Source organism: Barbatula barbatula, assembly GCF_947034865.1.
Source record: "Barbatula barbatula genome assembly, chromosome: 8".
Lineage (NCBI taxonomy): Eukaryota > Metazoa > Chordata > Actinopteri > Cypriniformes > Nemacheilidae > Barbatula > Barbatula barbatula.
In genome coordinates this window covers 19,938,051-19,963,484 of record NC_136771.1, presented here as the reverse complement: position 1 = coordinate 19,963,484, position 25,434 = coordinate 19,938,051, and positions in this window count along the sequence as shown.

Below are 25,434 nucleotides of genomic sequence, written 5' to 3'. Positions count from 1 at the left end.
ATGACCCAGTGAAGGGCACTAAAACACTATTTTTAAAGCAGAATGATTAAGAATTTAGACACATCCTCCGCAGAACACAGAAAAGCGTCTATAAATAAAAGTGACATTATTGTCACCATAAAACCAGCAGTCTTGATGAAATAGGCTACTGTGGGTTCTGCCCATACTTGGTCCACATTAAGCTAATATGTCTGTAATCTAATTTACATGATTTTGTAGGTTGTGGTAATTAAGTAGCAATCTTATGCAGGCCACTGTAAGTTTCAACCAGAGTGAATCTGACCCATGGGATGAAAGATAAATAGACCTGCACTACTGTACGCTCTTGTTTGTGTGCGTTTTAAACTTATTACATTTTCTGTTATAATAAAACTAATTATAAGAACAGATTGTGCAGGACCCAAGACAGAGGTACAAAAACATTGATATACAGTAGATGAAAAATAATTTATACACATTCACAATCAATTACGTATAGCAATTTTTATAATATTCCAAACTACAGTCAAAAGCGTATGCGAACCCAGCGATCTCTCTTATTTGACTGTGTCTGGTTTGTTAAAAGCAAAACACTAATGATGTGGCGAAAACAAGAAATGCAAGACATTTTCATCTATTACAACCAAGCTCATCTTCACCTTTGGGTTTTATCCTCAGATCCTCCACTTGCATTTGTAGAGTCTGATTTAAGTGGCAAGCGTCGCTTTTACATAACCTCAAAAGAATTTCTCCATCTGGAGTTTCTTTTCTTCCTTTAAAAGCTGCCCAAAGTGCTGCTGGTCAAAACATGACAGAGAGAAATGAATAAAAGAAGCCAGCCCTGCAGTACATCGGCTCCGGCAAGAGTGATGCTAAAGGTTGAATTTAAATTAAATGTAAAAGCAATTTTACATTCTCTGGCCTTAAGGAGAAAGATAATACAAGATTTTTACTCCGAATGAGTTTTCATTGAGATGGCAATCACTGGAATGTGTTTATTATTGATTGTCTCGGGGGTTCTCAAAGCCTCTCCATATATGTGTGATCCTGGGGCATGTGTGCATGCATGTAGATTAAAACAATGTTCTCGAAACAAAAATGCCATTACTATGTGTGTTTTCGACTGAATTGAAAAAACGAAATCAGTGCTCATTCTGTATAAGAAAAACTTCCCACTCAGTGGAAGAATATGCAAAACATCTCTCGGGAATATAACATAAAACACAATTAAATCTTGCAAGTTTATTCCAACTCACTACTTCGGTGAGATTCATTTGTTTAAAATGTTTTTGCTTCTTTAGTTAGACAGAGGAGAGATGGCAGGAAATTTAAAGAGAATGGAATGGAATACATTGCAACAGATTAAAATTTACATCACCCAAATAAGCCCTACGAACCAATGTGTCATAGCATATGTGCTAACCACCGGGCCACAGCTCCTGCATTGTTGAGGGCAGTATTTTTGCCAGTAATCCAGATGTCGTATTTGTGCCTTTAGCTTTAGACAAAACCTCAGATGTTCAAATTCTGCAACATAAGGATTAATTTATGATTCAATTTACACAGCACTCATAATCGTCAAAGCTTCATCTCGGTTTGAAAAGGGAGTCAGTGAGCGTCTCTGTCATAAAATCATAAAATAAATAATTATGTTTACATTATTATGATTATTTGAACTGAGAAGAACTATCAAATTTGTGTCAGCCTCCATAGAAATTTGTATTAATCAGTTGTTTTACTTATTTTATTCATTAACTTTATTCCTTATTATATTAAATATAAAAAAAATTAGTTCTGTTCATTTACTATGCAGTTAAATCTTTATTTTCCACAAATAAAATAAATGAATGTAAGACTTCTCTCCGTCTATAATTCATAACGGAATTTCACTTTGGTCAACCCACAATTCATTGTCAAGTATGAATGCAACGTGGGATGAATAAGCGTCTGCCAAATGCACACGTTAATGTATAACTGTTATAAAGGCTACTGCAAAATTCAATATATTGCCATCAACATTTTTTATTTTAGGACATAAAACTACACCAAAGTAGGGATGTTCAACGATTAATTGTGATTCATCGAATCCAGAATAAAAACGTGTGTTTACATAACACACACACACACATACACATAAATGTATGTATTTAAGAAAAACATTAAACAACCTATAAAAATTAATAATTGTGTGGATATATATGTATTCAAAAGTTCTATGGATTTGTCTTTATAATCATTTACAGAAGTGCTTGTGTAGCCGATCCCAAAGGGTTCTGTTATGGACTTCAGCTGGATGTTTGGGCATGTTTGTGGCTATATATAGGTTCAAAGAGAATACGTTTACAGCCAAAAACCTGTGGAGGGACTCAATAAGATCAAAGTGATCTTTAATCCTCACTGTAAACTTAAAATTCACACAAACGCACAGCGTGTCAGAAAATTCTCAGAGCTTCATCATCCGGGAAAAGAACAAACACATATGGCTCCAATGCATCATCGACGGGTTTGGGCGCGAGACATTGGCAATGACTAGGTTAGCTGTGTTTCGAGTGTATGTGGAGAGGAGGGGAACAGATGCATTTCTGTGTAGGGGGTGTTTATGAGCTGGAAGGGGGTCTCTGAGGTAACGCAAGCAACCTTTGATTGTGCTCCGGGTCTGCACAGATGGAGCAGAGCCCCAGGACGCTGTCACACTTGGTGACCGGACTGAAGTTACTGAAACAGCCGCTGAGTAATCACAGCGGCCTGTCACGATGACTAACCAATCAGAAGATAAACTGGAAAACACAAAACCAAGATATGAGTGGTATTACAATCGCAACCTTTGTTAAAACCATTAACAAAGAATAAGGATGCATTTGAATGCTGAGAATTGATTCGCCAGGCAACAGCCATAATTTATGATGCCATTTTTATCTTTCTCCCTTCAGTCACTTCAAGGCAGAAAATATTCCATTTCTTTCTAATTAACAATCCGTCCGTGTGCCACGGAGACAAATGAAAGCTGTTTCCTGCCTGCAACAAATAGAAAACGACCTATATGAGGTTGCATTCAGAAACAAACGCTCCAATCACATTTATCAAGCGCAGTGTGCATTTACATATTTATATTGGCCCTGTTTGCTAGCGCCAGGATGCCATAACTCAAACTGTGACCAGTGAATTGTTTAATAACAGAGAAACATACGCCCGAATATTGCGAGCGTGTGAACAGAGGAATATCACGGCAAATCATAATTCGCTTGCCGAGGTAAGAAAAAAAAGAGATTCTACATGATGAATCTGTTGAAAAGATCATTCAACGAGGCAGCCATGCCCATCATAAGATCTGGCAGAAAATTGAGCTACGCTCGACGGATAATCTCAGAAAAACTAAGTATCCATGGTGTTCTGATAGCACAGACCATATTTCTAATATATTAAAGGGAAACAGAGAGAGAAACGGCAGCGGTCTTGCTTTGATTGCTATTTTGCAGTTGATTGCTGACAATTTACAGCAAAATCTGTTTTCAGCTGTAAAATTCTTTGATCTTCATCACGGTCATAATTCAGACTGGAAATGGTTGTGGTTCCTTTTTTTAATTGAGTCACGAGATTCAACCTACATTGCCAATTAATTGTTTTTTTGGTTTGGCAAAGCCATTTGCAGATGGAATCCTTATTGAGCTTGAAGGTGATTCACTTGATGAGTGTCTGTGATTGGAAATAAAACTAAATGAACCATTTTGTCCTGACTCAGTATATTGACACTCAATATCCTTTTTACAGCTGTTTCTGTTGTTTAATATTATACTGTATATTCCAGGTGATTTGACGTTGGGGCTAAAGCCAAGAAGGCATGATTTGGCTCGACACTGTGCTCCACTTTTCTTTGGCAGATCTTTCCTTCACTGATGGCCATTTTAAAGCGATCTCAAATGTCTAGGTAATGAGCATCAAAGTTTGATTTCAACCATTAATTTCACTATAATTAAAATTCAATATTAAAGTTATCAAGGTTATACATCACTGAATATTCTCTTACATTATGTAAGATGATTTTATGTGGAGAACAGTAGTCACCGTGTCATATGTTTATTTATATTACAGCCGAAAAGTTTCTAAAAGCCTGAAATGGACTTCAAAAAAACTTTATATGCAAAACAAATAAACGTACATTTCTTCCTCTTCTTACTTATTACTCTGACAATTCGTACTTTTAGAAAAGTTGTTGTCTTTGTATAGGTAAAGACAAAAGTGATATCCGACCAAAAGTGATGTCCAAATCTGGACAATTTATGTCTTCAATATATTCAATGTTATTATATATCTATTTAAAACTGAATTCATGGTTGTACTTGGGGTATACGCTTTTGAGATTTTGAGAAGCTTTATAGAAAATGGCTACAAAATAACACTGCACAAAAATGTCAACAAAAATAAATAACAATACAAATATTTTTTATATAAATAAACAATAGAAATGTATTTTGAAAATGTTTAGTTTTTTTATGCATTTTTGTATATTTAGATATATTCCATATTACCTAATATGATACATTTTGCATTGTCTAATATTTTTGCCACTATATACCTTAAAAGTGGGATGTTTTGTCAATTTTGTACAATGCACCCACTGTAACAAAAAGAACGGTTATTTTTTAAAGTTTTTTCTGTTTAATGTATAAACTGTAATTTAGCTGACTTGTGAAAGTATGCATGGGTCCCTTTGCCTGTGCCCATAATGCCCATTGGATAATCCGGCCCTGACAGTGCTACGTTGAGACAAACTCAGCAATACACAACTTTTTAATATCCACCAGATTTATAATGTTCATAACCATACAGTTAAACAAGTTCACACAGGTGTTCCAGTATCCACAGGTGTTGTTTACTATACAGTACAGTACATAAAGTACTCCACAAAAGACTACGAGAAATACTTCAGTAGAACTTGAAATATTCCATTGCATCTTTGTATGTCACCCTTATCCACTGCCACATCATTTCCTGCCTATTGCTTCAACAGTTACAACAAACATGCATGCTGCGCTTCAAGAGCATCTCCTGACACTTTACTTCCAGGAGTTGTCAAACCACCTTAACACACTAGGGTTTTATGAACATGACTGAACACACACACACACAAAAGGCTGCTTGAGCGCTCAGGTAGAAAAAAATCAATGCACAGATACAGCGAGAGAAACAGGACACGTGACTTGTTGGGACACATTATACTCACGTTGACAAGTGAGAAAGCTCTTTGTCCCTCAGCCAGAAGTCACAAAGCAAGCAGGTACCGGGTGTTACATGCAGAAAAAAGGCTTAATGATGCCACCAGAGTTAGTTACCTGAGCATGGATGTGCTGTGAAGTGTGCAGTCAGACTTCTGTCATAACCTGACTCTACATACTAGTATCTTTCAGATTATTATCCTCTAAGGACACATATAATCATACCAAAGTTTTGGAGAGCAATTGCTAGAGTTGAAAATGAGTCCCTGAAGGAGGATATTATCTCTACACAAAACATCTGTGGCTCATCAAATATTATTAATTAGTATTCCATGTTAAACTGCAGTTAACACCGCAGGGGCTTTATGTGTTTGCTTCATTCATTTAACTATATGTTATAGGAGTTGCAAACCATTAGAAATGATGTCACTATTTAACACTCAGAGGACCTGACGGAAACTCTTATCTTTAAGGATTTTTTTATATCATTTTGTACAATGTGCATTATACAAAAGTGTGTCATTATTAAAAATAGAAGAATCAAGCTCCATAGCATTTTAATGTCGAAAGTCGGCATAGCTGTCTGTGTCAACAACGAAGTTCCCTCTCAATTACATTTATGCATTTGGCAGACGCTTTTATCCAAAGCGACTTACACTCTATTGTACAACACATTTTGTTAGTTCACGCTGTGATCCTCTTAGAGTACAGTTTTCCATCTACGTTTATGTTTCCATAATATCCAGCAAGGGATACACAGAGGGGGAGAAGAAAGAGAGAGAGAGACGCGTTGGACTTTCAAAGGATCAGCCTGTTTAAACTGTTATTCGACAAAAATATGGCGTTAAAAACGATGGAATTTCAATAAACTTTCTTCCGTATAAATGAAACTGTAAAGTTGTGGTGTGGGAATAAATATCCATTTAAAATAGTTTTGTTCATATTCTCCTTCAGCACAGCATATGAACATAGATATTTTACATAAACCAAATAATGAGACAAGAAGCATCTGAGCGTTGGTTAATGAGCCAGAGCATCATGATGAACCGCTTTAGAAGCTTTTTAGAAAAAATATCAACCTTCACATCTGTTCGGCTATGAATCCAAAGTAGCAAAATAGCAAATTGCTACCTAACAGACATCACTTTTGACAAGGACAAAACGTGCCAATGGCAGATAAATTAGAAATATTATTGACCATGAAATTTTATTTTGTGTTAATTCATATTTTAAAATCATATTTAACATACTATAATTTAAATTCCATGATATTTCCACTCAAACTACTGCATTTATTTTTGGCAATTCCTAAAACGTTATTCACCAAAGTTCACCAAAGTCAAGTTTTAGGTGCTTGGCGAGTGTTGTTTCAGACTTTTGAATATTCTGGGGCAATTTTTGTTAGTCTAGGCTGTTTTTATGTGCCGTACGGATTATAAGTGAGTACTTCAATTAGTTGTCTGTATATGATTATATTGCTCCGAGTCCGACTCAACAGCGTTTGATTATCTCGGGAGGACTGTGAAGCTCTTGAAGCTGATTATAATTGGAAAAGACTTGTAGATTACAAAAGACTATGTCAGTCGTTGTGTGCTGAATTCAACCGGAAATATCTGGACTCCCTAGCCTTACATTAAATTATCCGAGCAATTAATGTCCCTTTTCGCAATAACAGGTCACGTGTCTGCGCTGGTTTTCACATTTCATGGTTTTTAAAGGTGTTGAATGAGGACTTTATCTGGCCTTGGTTTAATCAGCTTTCCTCTTAACAGTTTAAACGTCTTAAGTATCACGGTATCTGGGCACATTCAGTGTCCACTAAAGTAAGTTGATAAACTGGAGCACGCTGACCTGTTTGGTACAGCTAAATTAAGGTTTGTCGGCGCATTAGCATTTAAATTAATTGGCACTGCATCAATATTCTCTATAGCCTCTCAGACTTTCAGAAGCGACTGGTCTGTCCGCTGAGGATCACTCATGCCTGCCAGCTGTGCTTGAAGCTTTGAGACTCGTCCACCTCTCACACGCTCAACACAAGTGGAGAAAGTAACTTTCCTACTATACTCATCTAGTATGTCTATAGCTTTGTTTCATCAAGTAGGCCTTGATGTCTACAGACCCCACTAGAAGCTGTCATCCAAAGGAATGTTGTAACCATCATTTCAAGAGACCGATTTGAAGCGCTCCATAAACAGTACAGGCACCGCCGTTTGGAATATAAGCATCTTGCTACTGTTAGGATGTCTGAATCAGCTTCCTAGGTCACCAAGCTGTTTTTGAATTGCATTGTGGGAATTTTTGTGTTTTGGAGGGTACACTTTAAAATGGCCGACTACCTGAACAGTACCGTGACAACTGAAAAAGGAAGCTGATTGAGAAGCACCCCAATTGATGCACTCATAATAAACAATAAAAACCAACAACTACCTTAAAGGAGTAGTTCACTTCAAGAATTGCCACCATTGACTTTCCATAGTATAGGAATGAAAATTACAATAGAAAGTGAATGGGGGCACATTTCGAAGTGAACCCCTCCTTTAAAGTTGCAATTGGTTACTTATTTTGTTTAAATGAAAGAAAAACCACAAGAAGATACAACATTAAATGTCCAGTGTGTCATTTTTTGGACGATCTATCGACAGAAATGCAATATTATAGATAGCGTTATAGTTATATTATAGATAGCATTGTATTATATTATAGCTTTCTAATATAGGTAGGTATGTAGGTAGACAAATAGATCGAATTTACAGATGTACAGATGATATAGAAATAAGTGGTTAAATAGAAAATATAAATAAACTTCAATTGAACATACTCGACTCTGTCTTGGATGTTTTCATTTCCACAGAGCCCGAAGCAAAGCATTCTGGGTTTGCCTTCTAACCTAAAAGCTGTCTAGGCAGGCATCACGCTAGATAAAATTGATTTTACATCTAACCCAAAACTCTCTCCAAGATTGATGCCTTCCTTTTAGGGTCTATGACCCTCTGGTATAAAATTACACCATCACACACTCAGCTAGTCAGTAAATTACTTTTCTAATAGACTCAGATGAGTAGGTGTAAGGAGAAAGTTGATTATGTGTGTGTGTGTGTGTGTGTGTGTGTGTAAGTATGCGTGCGTGTGTGTGTGCTAGTTTTCATGTTACGCTGACAGAAACCTCATTGGAATATTAAATAACCTTTGATTAAATGATTAATCGGAGGTGACCCGTACACAGCAAACTCCTGCTCGATTCCAGAATAATCTTGGCATCAAACATGTCTCCAACAGTTATTTATTTTGTGGCACTATATAAAATGTGTCGCTTGCTATTTTGTGTAAAAGCTACAGAACGGGGGGCCATTAAGTTGCTGCAGGAATATAAATTGCATTACACGACTTAATTGGCCGATTTTTTCTTTCTCTTGCGCTCTTTTTTTATTAATGTTTTTCACCCAGTTAATCTTGCCTCGGAACCCAAAGAAACCTATGGTGATATGCGGAGCACTTTAAACGGCTTTGCCACGCCTGAATGCTTGATCTGTTTTGCATAATTGGGCTTCTGAAAAGACTGTAACGTTTGTCGGTATCACACAAGGGCTTGGCCAAGGGAAATAAACCCTGAAGGCACTGTAATGTACTTCATCATCAAAAATGCATTACACCATTATTTGTCTTTTATCCGAAATTTGAGAACCCCATAAGAACGGAAGCAACTTCCTTCAATGAGAATTTATAAATTTTTTGTTTTAGGACTCATTGCTGAAACATTGGAAGGAAAAATAAACCAATTGCAGTGGTAACGTTACCCAAACACAGCAAAAGCGCCTATATTATTTCATAATTCAATTTATTGAATCTATTTATTTGATAGAATAATGTACATGTAAATTAATTAAAAGTGTGTACATCGATATATGACCTCACAGTGTGTAACAGAAGCGACATAGACATAATCTATTGCAATACATTTCATAACCATGTTTTTAATTAGGTATTTAAACATTTTTATTCAGCCTATAGGCCTCCTGCTGTACATCTATGGCCCACAAGGGGGGCAGGGGCTGCAGGGAAGCCCTGAATAAAAAGATTATCATCAACACTGGTGCTAAAAAGGGGTGTTGCCACAGACCCTTATTGACAATAACTACGGTATTAATAAACACAAATATTAATCTAATGATAATATTGCACACGTGACACTATAAACATGTTCAGAATGCAATTTTGCTATTATTACAATGGTTACAAGCTATTACTCCAGTATTTTAATCATAAATTATTGGCCAAAATAGAGAAATTAAATTACATAATTAAAAGATGAATTTGATGAATTATTTATTATTGGACAATACAATTATTACGTAATTATTAACAATAACCAAGAAACAAAGAAGAATTGTGCTTTTATAAACCACCATTGGACCAAAGTCCAGTAATCCACCATCTTGTGCCTTTATATACATCACTGAATTATAGGTTTACTAGTTTAGTTCCGTACCTGGGACGAGATGTATTTCTGGTTGTAAAATGCTATCATCGCTCCCCTAAATAACTGCACCGGGTGTGAACAGAGTGCGATTAAAAACAGGAGTGACATTCATATTATGCTGGAGCGTGTAGGTCACCACTGTGCCCTGATGAGAGTACTAAATATATTACAGGAGCTAAGGAACATAACAGCCTTATAACAAGCGTTCTCTCTCTATAGGTAATGAAAACAGAAGCTTTTATTTCTTGAGCTGAAATGTAGAAGAAATATCCATAATCCATTTCTGTTCAGAAGAAAGGAAATTGGCAAAGCCAATTGTCTGTATATTGTTCTCTCACTCTTGCATCCTACCTTCTACCCCCCCCCCCCCCCCCCCCCCCCACACACATATTCCCATCTCTCTTTCTTTTTCAATTTTAAATAATCATTGTGATGTGGATAGCTCTAAGAGAACTGTGGATCGGTTCAGCTCAATGCAGGTGAGGACGGCAATTTAATCCCTCCACAAGAGCTCTATTTCTGCAGAGGAAAGCGAAGCGCAGAGGAACAAAAGGAAACATCTGCCTTTCTGTATCTGCAGGAGATTCTGAGTCACCTCTGACTGATTCTGTGCATTACAAAAACAGTTTGCGAAAAGCAAGATTGCGAAAAGATTATTGTCCGGAAGCCAAATGGGTCCATTTTTGTATGTCTTGCACTGGCCTTACAGGAATTACATTTTCTTACAATAAGAAACCAAATCAGTGTGGTTGAGAATGTCTGAGGAGGTATTTACGGAAGAATGGCCTCAGGGTATGAAATTAGCAGCAGTGTTGGTGAACCAAAGTTATAAAAAGATTCTCAAAAAATAGAACAGCATATTGCTACGAGGAAATTCTACAATGGCAGGCACGTACACCGTGCAGGGCTAACTTTCACACAAAGATGCTGCAAAACAGCACTCTACTTTACTACTAAAGTTGAAGAAGCACTCACTTCTCTGTATACACTTTACCACAAGAGCCCTTTCTGAGAAAATTTTAAATCTATATTCAAATTATTCAACCCAAAGCCACTCATGCCCACCAGAATAGGTGGCACACGGTGGCCTGCTCATCTACTGAGAGCCCTAGAGCATTTTCTCAGGGGATGGCAGGTCATCATGAACATCGGGATAAATACGACATCTTGAAACGCTGGTTGTCATTGTCTATTAGACTTTGTTTTGCTTTCAATCCAATGTACTACCAATGTTTTCCACTTGTCTATTTGGCAGATTAAATCGAGTAATATCGAGTGAGCTCATTTAAAAAAACAAATCAAAGAGCATTTACAACTCCAGAGATGGAACGAGGATGAAATATTAATAATTTCTTAGAAAAACTGTAGCAGCTGAGGTCTGCATTGCACTGTCCTTCAAAAACAATACAAGTTAGGGAAGTATATTAAGAATATTATACAATAGTGTGTAACAGTGTGTAAAACCCTGCGGTACTCAAAAGTAATAGAGCGTTGTTGCATTTACCTAAAAACGTGTGCATTGCTTTATTCAAAAGTATTATAAATTATTATTAGATGCATTTAAAACTTTGCATTATTCATGTTGCATATTTGTACTTATACACTATAAACTGAAACCCAGCTTTAAGGAATAGTTCACTCAAAAATGGTCCTCATTGACTTACTACTATGAAGTCAATGGGGACCACTTTTTAAAGGAACACTTCATCCAAAAATGAAAAATGGAAGAATTCTTGTAACCAAACAGTTCTTGGTCACCACTGACTACCACAGTGGGAAAACATTCTTTGTAAACTTCTGTGTTTTGTTGAACTTAAAAAGAAGATATTTTGAAAAATGTGGGAAAGCAAACAGTTCTCGGCCACTTTTGACTACGACTGCAATTTTTCCTACTATGGTAGTCAATGATGACCAAGAACTTTTTGGTTACAAGCATTCTTCCAAATATCTTTCTCTGTGTTCATCAGAACAAAAAAAAACTGATTTGGAACATGATATGATGACAAAGGTTGGGGTGAACTGTGCCTTTCAGGAGGCACAGAAGACAAAAGAACATATTTTGAAGAAGATCAACAAATATTTTTTATGTTTTCTATTTGTATATTCAAATAAACATCCCTATTCCCTGAAATCACGTAGTTTGCTTTTTGCCAAACAACTGTGTGCAATAAATACTATAAAAGGTTTGTTTGTTATCCATTTTGTACCATAGACTTAATATTTTAATGATTTAACCAGACTTGATGGTGCATTAAAAGCAAATTTATTACAAATATATACTGGACATCACTTATGGCCACTGATTTAATCTGACTTTTTTATGTAGACCCGGACCAGCAGCCAATTTTGTATCGGATTGTCCTGTCACATCTGATACAAACAACAGAATGACTGACCAGCCTCAGTTATGTCGATTGTGGGATAATGCTTACGATAGAAATCCTCAATTTCCAAAGCTGACCACATGTCAAAAATAATGTAGGTAGCATGTTTACTTTAGGCATAACTGGAACGGTTTCTATAGTAACACATGCCATGAAGAATTACAGCTCTATTACAAGGCTGTGTTATGGAGTGAAAATAGATTTTACTGTCTTCTTGGTTTTGACAGAATTTGGAGGTGCAGAAGTAGAGGAGCTGGTTACCAATGGAGCTACGGCACCAGAAACAAGGCTTAAAAATGCCACTGGGCAGCTATCAACAGAAGGACCGGAGAACTTTGTACAGATGTAATTCAACTTTTCAACCCAGGCAGCTATCAACAGAAGGACAGGAGATCCTTGTCCAGATGTCATTCAATTTTTTTCAACATTTTTCAACAGGTGCAGAAGTAGAGGAGCTGGTTACCAATGGAGCTACGGCACCAGAAACAAGGCTTAAAAATGCCACTAGGCAGCTATCAACAGAAGGACCGGAGAACTTTGTACAGATGTAATTCAACTTTTTAACCCGGGCAGCTATCAACAGAAGGACAAGAGAACCTTGTCCAGATGTCATTAAATTGTTTCGACATTTTCCTGGATGAGGTGATCGGAGTGGGATTGTGATAAAGCCATACCCTGCCAACCTGAATCAGGAAAGAACCAAAAACACAATAATAGACTCAAAATCTTTAGTTCAGCTTCAGCCCACCAGATATCTGTAGAGCACAATATGTTCTTGCTCGTATTGCTGTTGACGGATCTTTCACTCACCCCATGTTGTTTCAGACATGTCTGACTTTTCTTTCTCAGTCGAGCAAAAATTGAACTGTTTGTCCGAATGTTTGGCACTCATCATTCATGTTCACTACATTTATTTAATTCAATGAAAGTCAATATTTGATGTGACATTACGTTCAGTAATCGTTGACAGAATTCCCTTTAAAGTTTAAACATTCTGTCATCTTTTACTCTGCTTGAAATTGTTCCAAATTGTTATAAATTACTTCATGTCACTGAACACAAAAGAAGATATTTGTCGGAATGTTAGTGACCAAGCAGTCCTGGGGCACCATTGACCATATAGGAAAAAAACTACTACAGTCAATGGTGCCCCAAAACTGTTTGGTTTCCAACATTCTTCAAAATATCTACTTTTATGTTAACAGAACTACGGCATATATACAGATTCGAAACAATTTGATAGTGAGTAAATAATGACAGAATTTTCATTTTTAGGTTAACTGTCTCCTTTAGTGCAAAAAACTAAGAGAAGATTTAAAGAATATTTTATATGAATTAAAGAAAATGAGTATTACAGTAAATTAAAGATAAAAGATTACATAAAAACAACAGTAACATATGAATATTGATCAATATTTGGTTATATCCACATTAAATACAGTACCATACAGTATAACAAGAGCTGTTTAAAGGAGCTGTATGTAATTACTTTACTGTATTAAATCAAAACAATACCATTATATGTTAGTAGACATTAAGGAAACATCCTAAGTTCAGATATTGGTTTGTCCAAAAAACAATGTTATAGCCAGTTTTTCCACTCTGAAATGTGCGTTCAGTGCTGGAATGTCTGTTTTAGACAATTTGCTCGACGATTTAGCCACTATGACAAAGAAACGGAGATTAAGGTGGCTTGTAAACCTGAATCTGCGGTTGGGATGAGCCGAGCCGGATGACTTTCCAAAACGCTTAACAATGTTTAACGTACCTAAACAACAACCAGGTGAGCCAAAATGTACTGCTCAAGAACCTTGTCATGGTGCTGCAAAGATCGAGTCCTGATTAAATGGATAAAGTGATAAATATCTCCCATATAACTCCATTATAATGAAACAACTTAACGTTCCGAAACAACGACCACTTAAAAACTAATTTCTATTAAACCCTGATTGTAATAAACACTAGCTACTGTTAAAAGAACAAGCACTTATTCCAGGATTAAGTAGGTCTCATGTTAAGCTTGTTACTCATTATTAAGAAACCACCATTATAAAGAAACCACGTGACTCAAGGCAACTTCAAACTGAGAACATAAAACTTTTCTGTTATCATGTTTATGTTTGATATCAGTGATAAACAAATGTTTTTATTTTAGTTTTCCTTAGTTGTTCTTTTGCTACTTTAAGCTGTTTCCTTATAATGAACTTGTCCATATAATTAGGGCTTGTTCTTTTACCGGAAGCTAGTATTTATTACAAGTAAGGTTTGACAGAAAAGTTGTGCTTACCTTTCAGTTTGTTTCAGTTCGTCACATTTCCACGTGATCACCATGTGAGCACGCCAGAGCGCACCGCCAATAGGGGCAAAACATTCAGTAAAATGACTGCTTACAATATCAGGAAACTCAATTCCGTGCCAGATTTCAGTCTCCAGTCATAGTGAAGTCGAAACGATCACCGTCGAGTCCAGCTGCTTGTAATATCAGCAAATAATTGCTTATTTTAGTGCCGGTTTCTTTGTTTCTCCAATTCTGTGTGTTTTACCACTCAGGGGAACGTGTCCTGGCGCTCCCGGCGTGTTCAAGTGGGAAAGTGACGTCAATGGATAGCCTTTAAAAGAAACAATTAGCATCCGAATAGGGAGTTGATGCTTTCCTTTACACTCCTGTGAGTGTCTGGTAACTCCTGTGAGCGTCGAGTCTGAGGGGGGTGGGGTAAAACCGTCGGCAATTATTAAAATGTGAACTGCGAAATCCAAACAATGTTACATACGGCTCCTTTAAATCAATATAGAAACACTGTTCAAGTCCTTATCTAAGACTGTAGAAAATAGCAGAAAGTAACCGTGACAGGTGAAAGAAATAAGTAATTTCAGAATCTGAATCTGATCTTTGATTTTACATCAAAACATTTTCAACCTTTAAATCTCATATTCATATGACCCATTTAGGGGAGAATTTTGAAATAGTTTGAATTTGCGCCAGCTACAATGACATTTCAGATTCTAATGAAAAATAAGGAAATCATTCTCAGAGCGAAGTGTAATTTTATTATGATTCAAGCTTCTGCAATTTCACAATTCCTTCTAAGAAATCAAGGGAATCAAAACCTTTCATATCTTTCTAAAGAGTTTGCTTCACCTATATGTGTGAAGATGTATTTCTTTCTTTAAGCCACAACAAAATTCAGTCAAATATCAAGATACAGTCGTAGCCCGCTGTGCTGACGGTTTGTTACGTGCTTCATTTTGTTTAGTTTGGACTGATAAGGTAATGATTCCTCTTTTGTGGTTCATGTGCATTTACATTCTGTGTACTCCATAAAGACTGCAGTCTTATCTGATGTTAAATCTGTTGTAAAAATAATGAAAATTCTAATAATCAAAAATGAAAATTCTGTCATCATCATTCTGTCAATTATTTTACATCATTTACAAATTGCTTTTCATTGCCACACCGGCGGAACCGTCAGGGGGACCTTGAGGCACCGTTTCATGAAGGGCGGTTCTCTGAGGAACCCTCAAGGATTCTCGAGGAACCCTTTTATTCAAATGGTCTGGAACCCCCTCGGGGGCTTTAAGGCACCAGTTTACAGTTTATCCAATTTTTTGTTTACCCCGCCCTGAAGTGTATTGTTCTGCTGCTGTGCACAATATTATAACAAGCAAAAATATTAAATCCAAATACAAACCAAACAGTTTATTGTTAAACAACAATGTGTGGTCAATATTGTACATTAAAGTTATAAATTCATGAAATCACATGTATTGTTAAAAATTATTAAATATCTGTCATTATTTATTACATAAAGCAACAAGCTGACGTGTTTGTGTGGAGACCTGGCCTGAATGCTAACTGAATCATTTGACTGTGTGACACTCTAATTTTGTTTACATCAACAAAAAAAAAGACACATTGAAAACTTCGCATCAGTAATGACACCTGTCTGAATCCTGCCAGACATCCAGCATGAAAGCACCAGCATCCTCTCACGGGCAGCCGGTTGTGTTTAAAGATGGATAATCACTACTGTTGATTCTTCACACAACGCAGCCGTATGGCTTCAAAAACCCAATGTAAAAAATGTTCTGGAATATTTTACTGGCACCAACTAAAATCGTAAGATATTGATACATTTACATGATGTTTTTTCCTTGTGAAGATGCTTTAATACAAAGTGATTTACAATTGAGAAAGTATCTCAATGTCTTTATTCATACAGCATTTATTTACGTTAGTGCAAAAAGACTACAATAAGCGTACGTAGCTATATTTAAAATGAGGAACCCAATATTAAAAAACCTGCTTGTTCCAAGCAACTAATTTGACTTTTGTTACTTCCGTAACGTTTCTCAGCTAAACTGTATTTCCAAGGCAAGAACTTTCTTTGACTTCTTTGATAGAAGTCCTTCGACTTCAATAGTTTTTTCCCTCATGGTACTTTCTATCCAAAACACCTAACATTAACATGAACATTTGTAGATTTACAATATGACATTATATACTGTGCTTGTTATGCTGTTTTCTCTTTTAAGAACATTGGCTCACTGTAAAAATATGCCGGCAGTTGGAGCGCCATGAAAAAAACGTAACAACATTGTTTGTATAATAAAATGTAGCGTTATTACACCCAACTGTGATTTAATTCAAAATTACATTTAAAAAATATTTTTTGTAGAGTATTAATATTTTTTTAATTAAGCAAATTAAGACGCACACATTGAACTAGTTGACATCTTTTTGATCCTATTCCAGGAAGTGATCTTGTGGCTTAATTAAATCCATACTTAAAGATATTTGATTTACTGCAGACATGACCGAGAACACATTGTGATTGCTCATCAAAGCAACTACTCCAAGTAGATTAAACCTGGCTGAAAGCAGTGCTGCTCTATGGCAGGGGCAGGCGGAGGTTGAGTTGCAGTCTGTTTGCAAGCTGTCTTTGCCTCAAGGTCATGTGACCCTTAAGATCTTGAGGTTTAAGGGTGAAACTAGCATATGCGTGACAATGCACTAGCCACACTCACACAATAAAACAAGGAAAAAGAAGTTCATATGAAATAAATGTTGATAGGATTTTGTCATAACAGCGGTTCTGCGCCTATGTCTCACAGAATTAGTTTTGATACATTTACATAAATTTTCAATAAACAATGTCACGTTGATTCGGCTCAGCCCTTAATGCCGGAAATTACTGCAGATAGAACTGGAATATTGTTCTGTTTTTGATCAGTTTTTTGCCAAATAAGCTTTATAAAATGTGCTTTGTACAAAGACTAATAGTTGCTTCTCTTCATTTTCATTGGATGTGCCTCAATCGAATCTGCAGTGAATGGCGATAAGCATGTACATGCGACTGCACATTCTTTATTTAAGTTCCAAATTGCTTTGTTGGCAACAAAGCCTACAGGTTAATGAATTACATCATTTATTGGAAGGACAGTTTATTCCAAAATTATAAATAAACAATTTGACAGTCAATCGAATGTTAGTATATTTTAACCAAGTCCTGTCTTCGCATAAAATGTATAGCTTAAATGGATAGTTTACCCAAAAACTCTTATTCTGCAAAAGAAGATATTTTGAAGAACATTACTAACCAAACATCACTGGACCCCATTGACTAACATTGTACGGACACAAAACCACTGAGACATTTATCAAAATATCTTCTTCTGGGTTACACAGAGGAAACAGTCATATCCAGGTTTAGAATGACATGAGGGCGAATAAATGATGGCCGAAGTTTTACTTGGGGTGAACTGTCCCTTTTAATCTACCAAATGCATTAACATGAACTTTGCTTAACAAAGGTGTGCACAATGTCATTGATGACTTAATATTCCACGGCCTATATGCCACATGGGAACATGTATACATCTCATTTTGCAGACGTCAAAGTGATTGATAATTATTCTAACACATGACAGACACAAGAAAGTATGAGTACTTACGCTTGCCTTCTGATATTCACAGCTGATTCGCACAACATGCAGGGTTTCTTTTGATACAGAGCTAAATAATGTAAGTCAGAATCAGCCTCCGGCAGTTTTAAATAATGATCCCTTGTCACAAAGTTTACAAAGACAGAGGTGACATCCGCCACGTAATTAAAAACGAAGTTGATATTTCCATAGCTATATTGTTTAGGACAACCAACTTCATTGCAAAGTTTCTGTTTTAATTGTCTCGTATCTAACTAGTTTATTCTATTCCACTCTAGAGGATTTATGGTTCTACGTAGACATTTGTTATTCCTGTATACGCAGTCATAAAATCAAAAGACTGGATTTTGGTTTCGTTGCAAACACACAGCTCAAGTGACTGTAGCTATAAACATATTCAGATCACAAATGCACTTAAAATGGCCTTTTCTATGCATATGTGGACGGCATCCATATAGCGTTTTAATGCCACATGTAAACAGGACCTAAACATGACATGGCAGCTTGCCGTCAAAGGTTAACCTGAAGAAGAAGGTTTTAAAAGTCTTTGAGGTATAGACCAAGAAACCCCTTTTACTGTTTTACAGAAGTAATATAGTCTTTAAATATGTATGCTACAATCTTATTGGTATTGCTTGAGGCAACTGTAACAAACAAAGCAATCTACTCAAGAATTCAGGTTGTCATTGTTCACTCACATTCATGTTACTTCAAACTGTTTGTTTTTCCTTCTTCCGTGGACACAAAATGACATGTTCAGAGTAACCAGGAGGATACAATGACAGTGAGACTGGGTCTGTGGAGCTCCAAAACAGTCAAGAAACAACATAAAAGTAGGAACATATTATGCAAGGTTTGAGATTGATAACATCAAACGTCATTCCTTCTGGCATTTCAAATGACCAATCATTACGCCTCGTGTTTGAATATTTCGAGTTTTCATCTTTAATGAGAAATATTGTTAGAATTGGAAAAAAATGGCCACTTTACCTATTCACAAACCTATAAAAATCAGAAAAACTCCGAATCATTTTGGCCTATACAATTGTCCACGGCTCTATATACTGTTAGATAATCTTAAAGAAATTATTGTGCAATGCATTCCATGTTCTTTATCTTTGCAAATTCCCATGCATTATCCATGCTAAAATAACAAAGTTCTTACAGTGTTTTGCATCAGACTTGAGGCAGCAACGGTAGACTTCCTACTCTCTCTTATCTCGGTAACAGTAATGGAGTGTGACATTAAAAGAGGAACTTGATGATGAAGTCATGGGCCTCCCATGAAAGATGCCGTTCCCAACTGCTAGCAGACGGAATCCAAACATGACGTACAACTCGCATATTAACTCTCCACAGCGACCAGAGATGAAATTATTATGTATTGGTTAATGTGTTGCTTATTTTGACATGTTAGATACTTACACTTGGAAGCAGCCGTTTGTTTGCTGATATCTGATATGAGTCAATTAATATTCATGAATTATTGAAATACAGAATTTCACCAAAGTGCATTGCGATGCAAATGGAAAAAGAGGAGAGAGAGAGATAGAGAACGTGAGAGAGAGAGAAAAGGAGATGGAGGAGGAGTTGAGTGGGAAAAAGAGGTGGAAGAAAAGGGGATGAGATTGTAAGGAAAGACGTTAGATAAAGAAGTAGTAGGGGCTGTTAGAAAGAGAAAGCAACGAGAGAACATTTGAAGAGAGATGGAAGCTTTTTTCTCTCAGAACTCTGACGGTTGTAAAGGGTGGGCTGGAGGATATGGATATGACTTCTTTTCAAAGGTAGAACCTCTACTGCAAACACAAAGAGTACTTTGAATATATGCCAACACTTTGCAAAACGTTAATGAGATTGTAGTCTCACATAGCCACGACTCCGTTTTAGACATGAGAAAGAAAGAAGTGCCGACGCAAAACCAATCACAACTCCTCTCAAAGTGATAGTTCACCCAAAAAATGAAAATTATGTCATCTTGTCATTGCAAACCTGTACGACTTTGTTTCTTCCACAGAACACAAAAGAAGATACTTTGTAGAAAGTTGTTAACTGGCGCCCATTCAACTGCATTGGTTTTGTATTTTCATACAATAGAAGTGAAAAGGTGATGACTCTGTTGACTTTCTTCAAGATATCATCTTTTGTGTTTTGCAGGAGAAAGTCACACAGCTGAAGATATTTCAAAGATTTTATATCAAACCATCCAGTAATAATTTCTAGCCAATTAGATTAGAGCTTGCTGGAAGAAAAAAAAGAGCTTTCCAATTTTGTGTGCAATATGATGGATCAGACAGTCTGCGAGTGAGTCTGGGCGGTCCGTGGGAGTGCCGTCTGAGGCAGAAACTAACATGAATACACAGAATCACTCGGCTATTTGATTTGCTGAGACCATCTCTGCAGTGAGAAATTCTACTAGCTGAACAAGAAGAAAGGGTTCATAGTTTAAAGCCTTTAGGTTGTTTATAGCAGAATGGCGTTGAGTGTTTAACCCTGAGGAGTAGAGACATCATCTGTATTGAGTTATAATTCCCGCTCACTAAAATTCCCAATTCTGGAATTAGATTCTTTTCACAAACGTAATGCCAATAGACGCATTCCCGACCCTTTTCCTTCTCTCATTAAATTATCACAGGTGCATAGCAAACAAAGCCAGACGTACAAATAAATTGGCAATGCTTAGATGATGCTTTTATGCAATTATGCAACACATTAAAGTGCATGAACAATAACACAATTAATTCAGATGGTTCACGTCCAATCTGTCAGGATTACGCTTAGATATACGCCAAAAGACTTCATCAATGTGCACATTTCCTCAAGCAAGCAGCAGTCACAGCGGCAGGATGTTTCTGAAACGGTACTCGTGTGCAAGCCGCTCGCGGGGAATAGACTAGGCGATAACGCAGAGGAAGTCAGACCTCTCTAAAATGCATGGTTGAACTTGTCTTTGTGTTAGATTGATTTAGACTGGAGAGATTAATGGAATTGTATTTTTCATTAGGCATGGTCCAACCACCTCTGAACAATGTCACATCCAGGTGAACCCGAGATTACCAGGTAATTGAGATCACCCCCCCCGTCCCATACAGACTAAAGACCCTGATTGCGTCCCTCCAGTAAGCGTAGGAATATGTTCAAGAAGAAATCTCCATAACTGTGTTAGCATTCTGATGGTTTGGGTATTTTGGGTATTTTTATTTTTTGCAGAGATACTAAAAATTCAAATCATCTTTGCAGGCTTGCCGTAAGGTTGTAACTTTGTTCTGAGTCAGAACTGCACAAGTTTTACTCATTACATTGGAAAAACTTGACATTTTCTGAAGAAAAAGGTGAATTGTGCCTGTGCGCACTGCCCAAAGTAAAAAAATAGCTCATCCACGTGTAGGGGTGAGCGGTATGACAAAAAGCCATGTAACCGTACGAGTATGAGCATATCTAAACAAACTAAATATACAACAAAAAGGAGTGCTTAAGAAATGAATGAATCTGCACCTAACTAATGACTGCAGTTTCTTTCATGTAATTTTTAATGATGAAAACCAGTGTTTGTTCATTCATTTACACAGCATATTGTCATACTACCCAGCTCTACAGCCATGTCTCTCCTATGTGTTGGTTTTCAGTTATATCTGGGGCCCCACATGGGACCTGCCCCGAGCCACCTTCATGTCTTTGTGATATTCTGGTGCCAAAATATGGATACATATGGACTCTGGAGCTCCACATGGGGCCTCTGTACACTGCCTCAAGACAAAATCATTCTTTTAACTATCTCCTGTTCCACAGAAGGAAGATCCTACGGGTTCAGGTCGACATTATGAATTTTCACTTTTGGGTGAATTAAACTTCATACCAGTTTTTTGGGCAACTACCTACCTCGTGCATGAATATGGATGCATCGATGCATGGATGAATTCCTGTCTAAGTGCCTGCTAAGATCTATCTGTGCACTACAAATGTAATACTGAGGTACTCAGTGCAGCACAGGAACACTTGGAAAGTTAAGAGCTATCCAAGTAAATTACAGTCAGTGGTTGATTAGACAAGTGCGGCATAGCACGAAATTATAGTGATGGGGCTCTAGCCATGTTATAGAAACTGAAGTACGAATGAGTAAAAGCAAAAGATCTGAAATGATTAAAACTACATATTTTACCGTGTAATTATTTGAAGACTTCATGTGAAAATCTCTCTAAAATACCAAGAAATCAGACCTTGACCTATAGCAGCATAAAAGCCATATTCTTTAAAAATCCTTTATGCTCTACAGTCAGTTCTGAGGTCTTCTATTTGTTATGTTCTCATAAAAATTTTAAAAATCACTTTTAACAGGTATATGTAATGAACGATAAACATACACACACATATGCTCACTTCGTCTGGGAAATACCTGCTCCCTACCAGGTTTAAATGGTGCATTAAATATTGAAACGCTCTATTTTCTTTTAGACAAAACTGATGACACTGCATTATGTTAAAAACAGGGCACAATATACTGTAGTAAATGAAGGAATTTTTGGTATTCGTTTTTTACAGTTGTTTTACCTATATTTTACATTTCCGCACTGAATTAAATTACACTTAAGCATTAAAGGAAATTTCCATAAAATAAAGGGAACCAACCATCATACTTTTACAACACAACAATGGAAAAGTTAATATTAATGATTACTGCATTTTTATATTCAGTAATATTGGTCAAATTAAGATACTAGTAACAAGTAACTGTTGCAGATATTCTAAATCTCTTTAATTTCTTTCCTGTAGCTCAGTGGTAAGAGCATTGCGTTAACAATGCAAGGTTGTGGGTTCGACCCCAGGGGATTCCAGACATCTATGTATAAATGTTTAGGATTATGCAACGTAACTCCTTTGGAAAAAAGCGTCTGCCAAATATCTAATTGTAAATGTGGAAATACTTTATTTGCATAGCTGTAATTCATTCAAGTTTAAAATAGTTAACCGGGGTTTGTATTTTCACTATACTATATAAATTGCAGACCTCTCGAAGATCTGCAACTCTCCGGACTCTCACACGCTCTTCAAAACCTTCTCTGCTCTCCTCTGTCCGCCTGCTCCCTCACCTTCATCGGAGTTAACAGCTGCTGATTTTGCATCGTTCTTCGTAAAGAAAACTACCCCCATCAGCATACCCCCATCAGCATTTTCTACGCCACCACCTGTCGAAACGCGCCCACATCCCTGACACGTGTGTGCTCACTGCCTTTTCTACCCTGTCTGAAGCTGATGTTTCCAAGGTCATTGGTTCCAACCACCCTACCACCTGCCCACTGGATCCCATCCCCAACCATCTCCTCCAGGCCATCTCTCCAACGGTTGTGCCTGCTCTGACGCACATCATCAACTCATTGCTCACCACTGGGAAATCTCCACAGCGTTCAAAGAGGCCCACATCACACCGCTACTGAAGAAACCCACCCTCGGATGGATCCCAAGGATCCCAACCCCACCCTACACTGCTAGAAAACTACAGGCCGGTTTCCCTTCTTCCCTTCATTGCCAAAGCTCTGGAGCAAGTTGTGTTCAACCAGCTCTCCTCCTTTCTCATGCGAAACAACCTCCTGGACAGCAATCAGTCTGGTTTCAAGAGCGGTCATTCCACAGAGACTGCATTGCTCTCAGTCATCGAAGCCCTGAGACTGGAAAAAGCATCATCCATGTCATCTGTGCTCATCCTACTGGATCTGTCTGCTGCTTTTGACACTGTGAATCATCACATTCTCCTGTCTTCTCTCAGTGCTATGGGTGTCTCTGGAATGGCGTTGCAATGGTTCGAGTCCTACCTCTCGGGTAGGTCATTCAGAGTATCCTGGAGAGATGAGGTCTCCGCGTCCCAACAGCTCAACACGGGGGTGCCACAGGGCTCAGTGCTTGGACCGCTACTCTTCTCCATTTACATGGCATCCCTCGGCTCGGTCATTCAGAAGCATGGCTTCTCCTAACACTGCTATGCGGATGACACACAACTCTACTTGTCATTTCAACCGGACGATCCGACGGTCTCTGCTCGCATCATGGCATGCCTGAGTGACATCTCGCTTTGGATGAAGGATCATCACCTGCAGCTGAACCTTGCAAAAACGGAACTGCTTGTGATCCCAGCCAACCCAACGATTCACCACAGCCTTACCATTCAACTAGGCTCATCAGCTGTTACACCGTCCAGCACAGCCAAAAACCTGGGGGTGGTAATCGATGATCGGCTTAACCTCACAAATCATGTTGCCAGCACCACCCGGTCCTATAGATTCATCCTCTACAACATTAGGAAAATTAGACCTTTCCTATCAGAGCACTCTACGCAAGTCCTAGTCCAGGCTCTTGTCTTGTCCAAGCTGGATTATTGCAATGCGCTTCTGGCCGGACTTCCTGCTTGCACAATCAAACCTCTCCAGATGATCCAGAATGTGGTGGCAAGAGTGGTCTTCAATGAACCAAAGAGAGCGCATGTAAGTCCTCTCTTCTTCAGGTTACGCCGCCCGCATAAAGTTCAAAGCTATGCTCCTGGTCTACAAGACCACCACCGGGTCTGCACCATTGTATCTTCACTCGCTAATGCAGACCTATGTTCCTGCCAGATCCCTGCGTTCTGCAAAGGAACAACGACAAGTGGTACCATCCCAAAAAGGAAAAAAGTCACACTCCCATACCTTCTCTGGATCTGTTCCACACTGGTGAAATTATCTACCTGCTGACTCTGTTGCCATCTTTAAAAACGCCTGAAAACGCATCTTTTCCATCAACATGTCGCTGATTGATTTTAACCTAATTATTTTCCCTTTCTTTCTTCTTATTAAAAAAAATACTAACCTCACTATTCTTAGCTTTGTATACTGTGCTAGGCTTTAATGGACTAGTTTTGATGCACTTATGTATTTTGTTGCCTATGTTGTTATAATTGCTTCAAATGTTTCCTCATCTGTAAGTCGCTTTGGATAAAAGCGTCTGCTAAATGACTAAATGTAAATATAAATCTAAACACCTGATAATAATTCACAGCGCACACACACAAGCACACACACATACATAGGAAGAGTTTGTTTCCAAAATGAGATACCTAAAAAATCATGTCTTTTATAATGTTATCATGCTTTTATTGTGTTTTATTGTGTTTGTTAGCTGTATTTTTTATTTATTATGGCTTAAATCAAAACAAAGCTGTTTGACTGACACTAATTGGAATGCAAGATAAAAAACACACTCTTCAAAATAAACTCTTTATATACATATACAGTATACAATATAAGGTAAACATATACATACATACATACATGTAGTTTCCCAAATTAAAGCAGTGATTGCTTGCAGTATGTAAGATTGTGTGTGCGTATGTGTCCGTGGGTGAGTGGGTGGTAGTAGTGTTCGTGGTGTGTATTATTGGAGTCCTGCTGCTCTCCACCTGTCTTTTCTCTGTTGT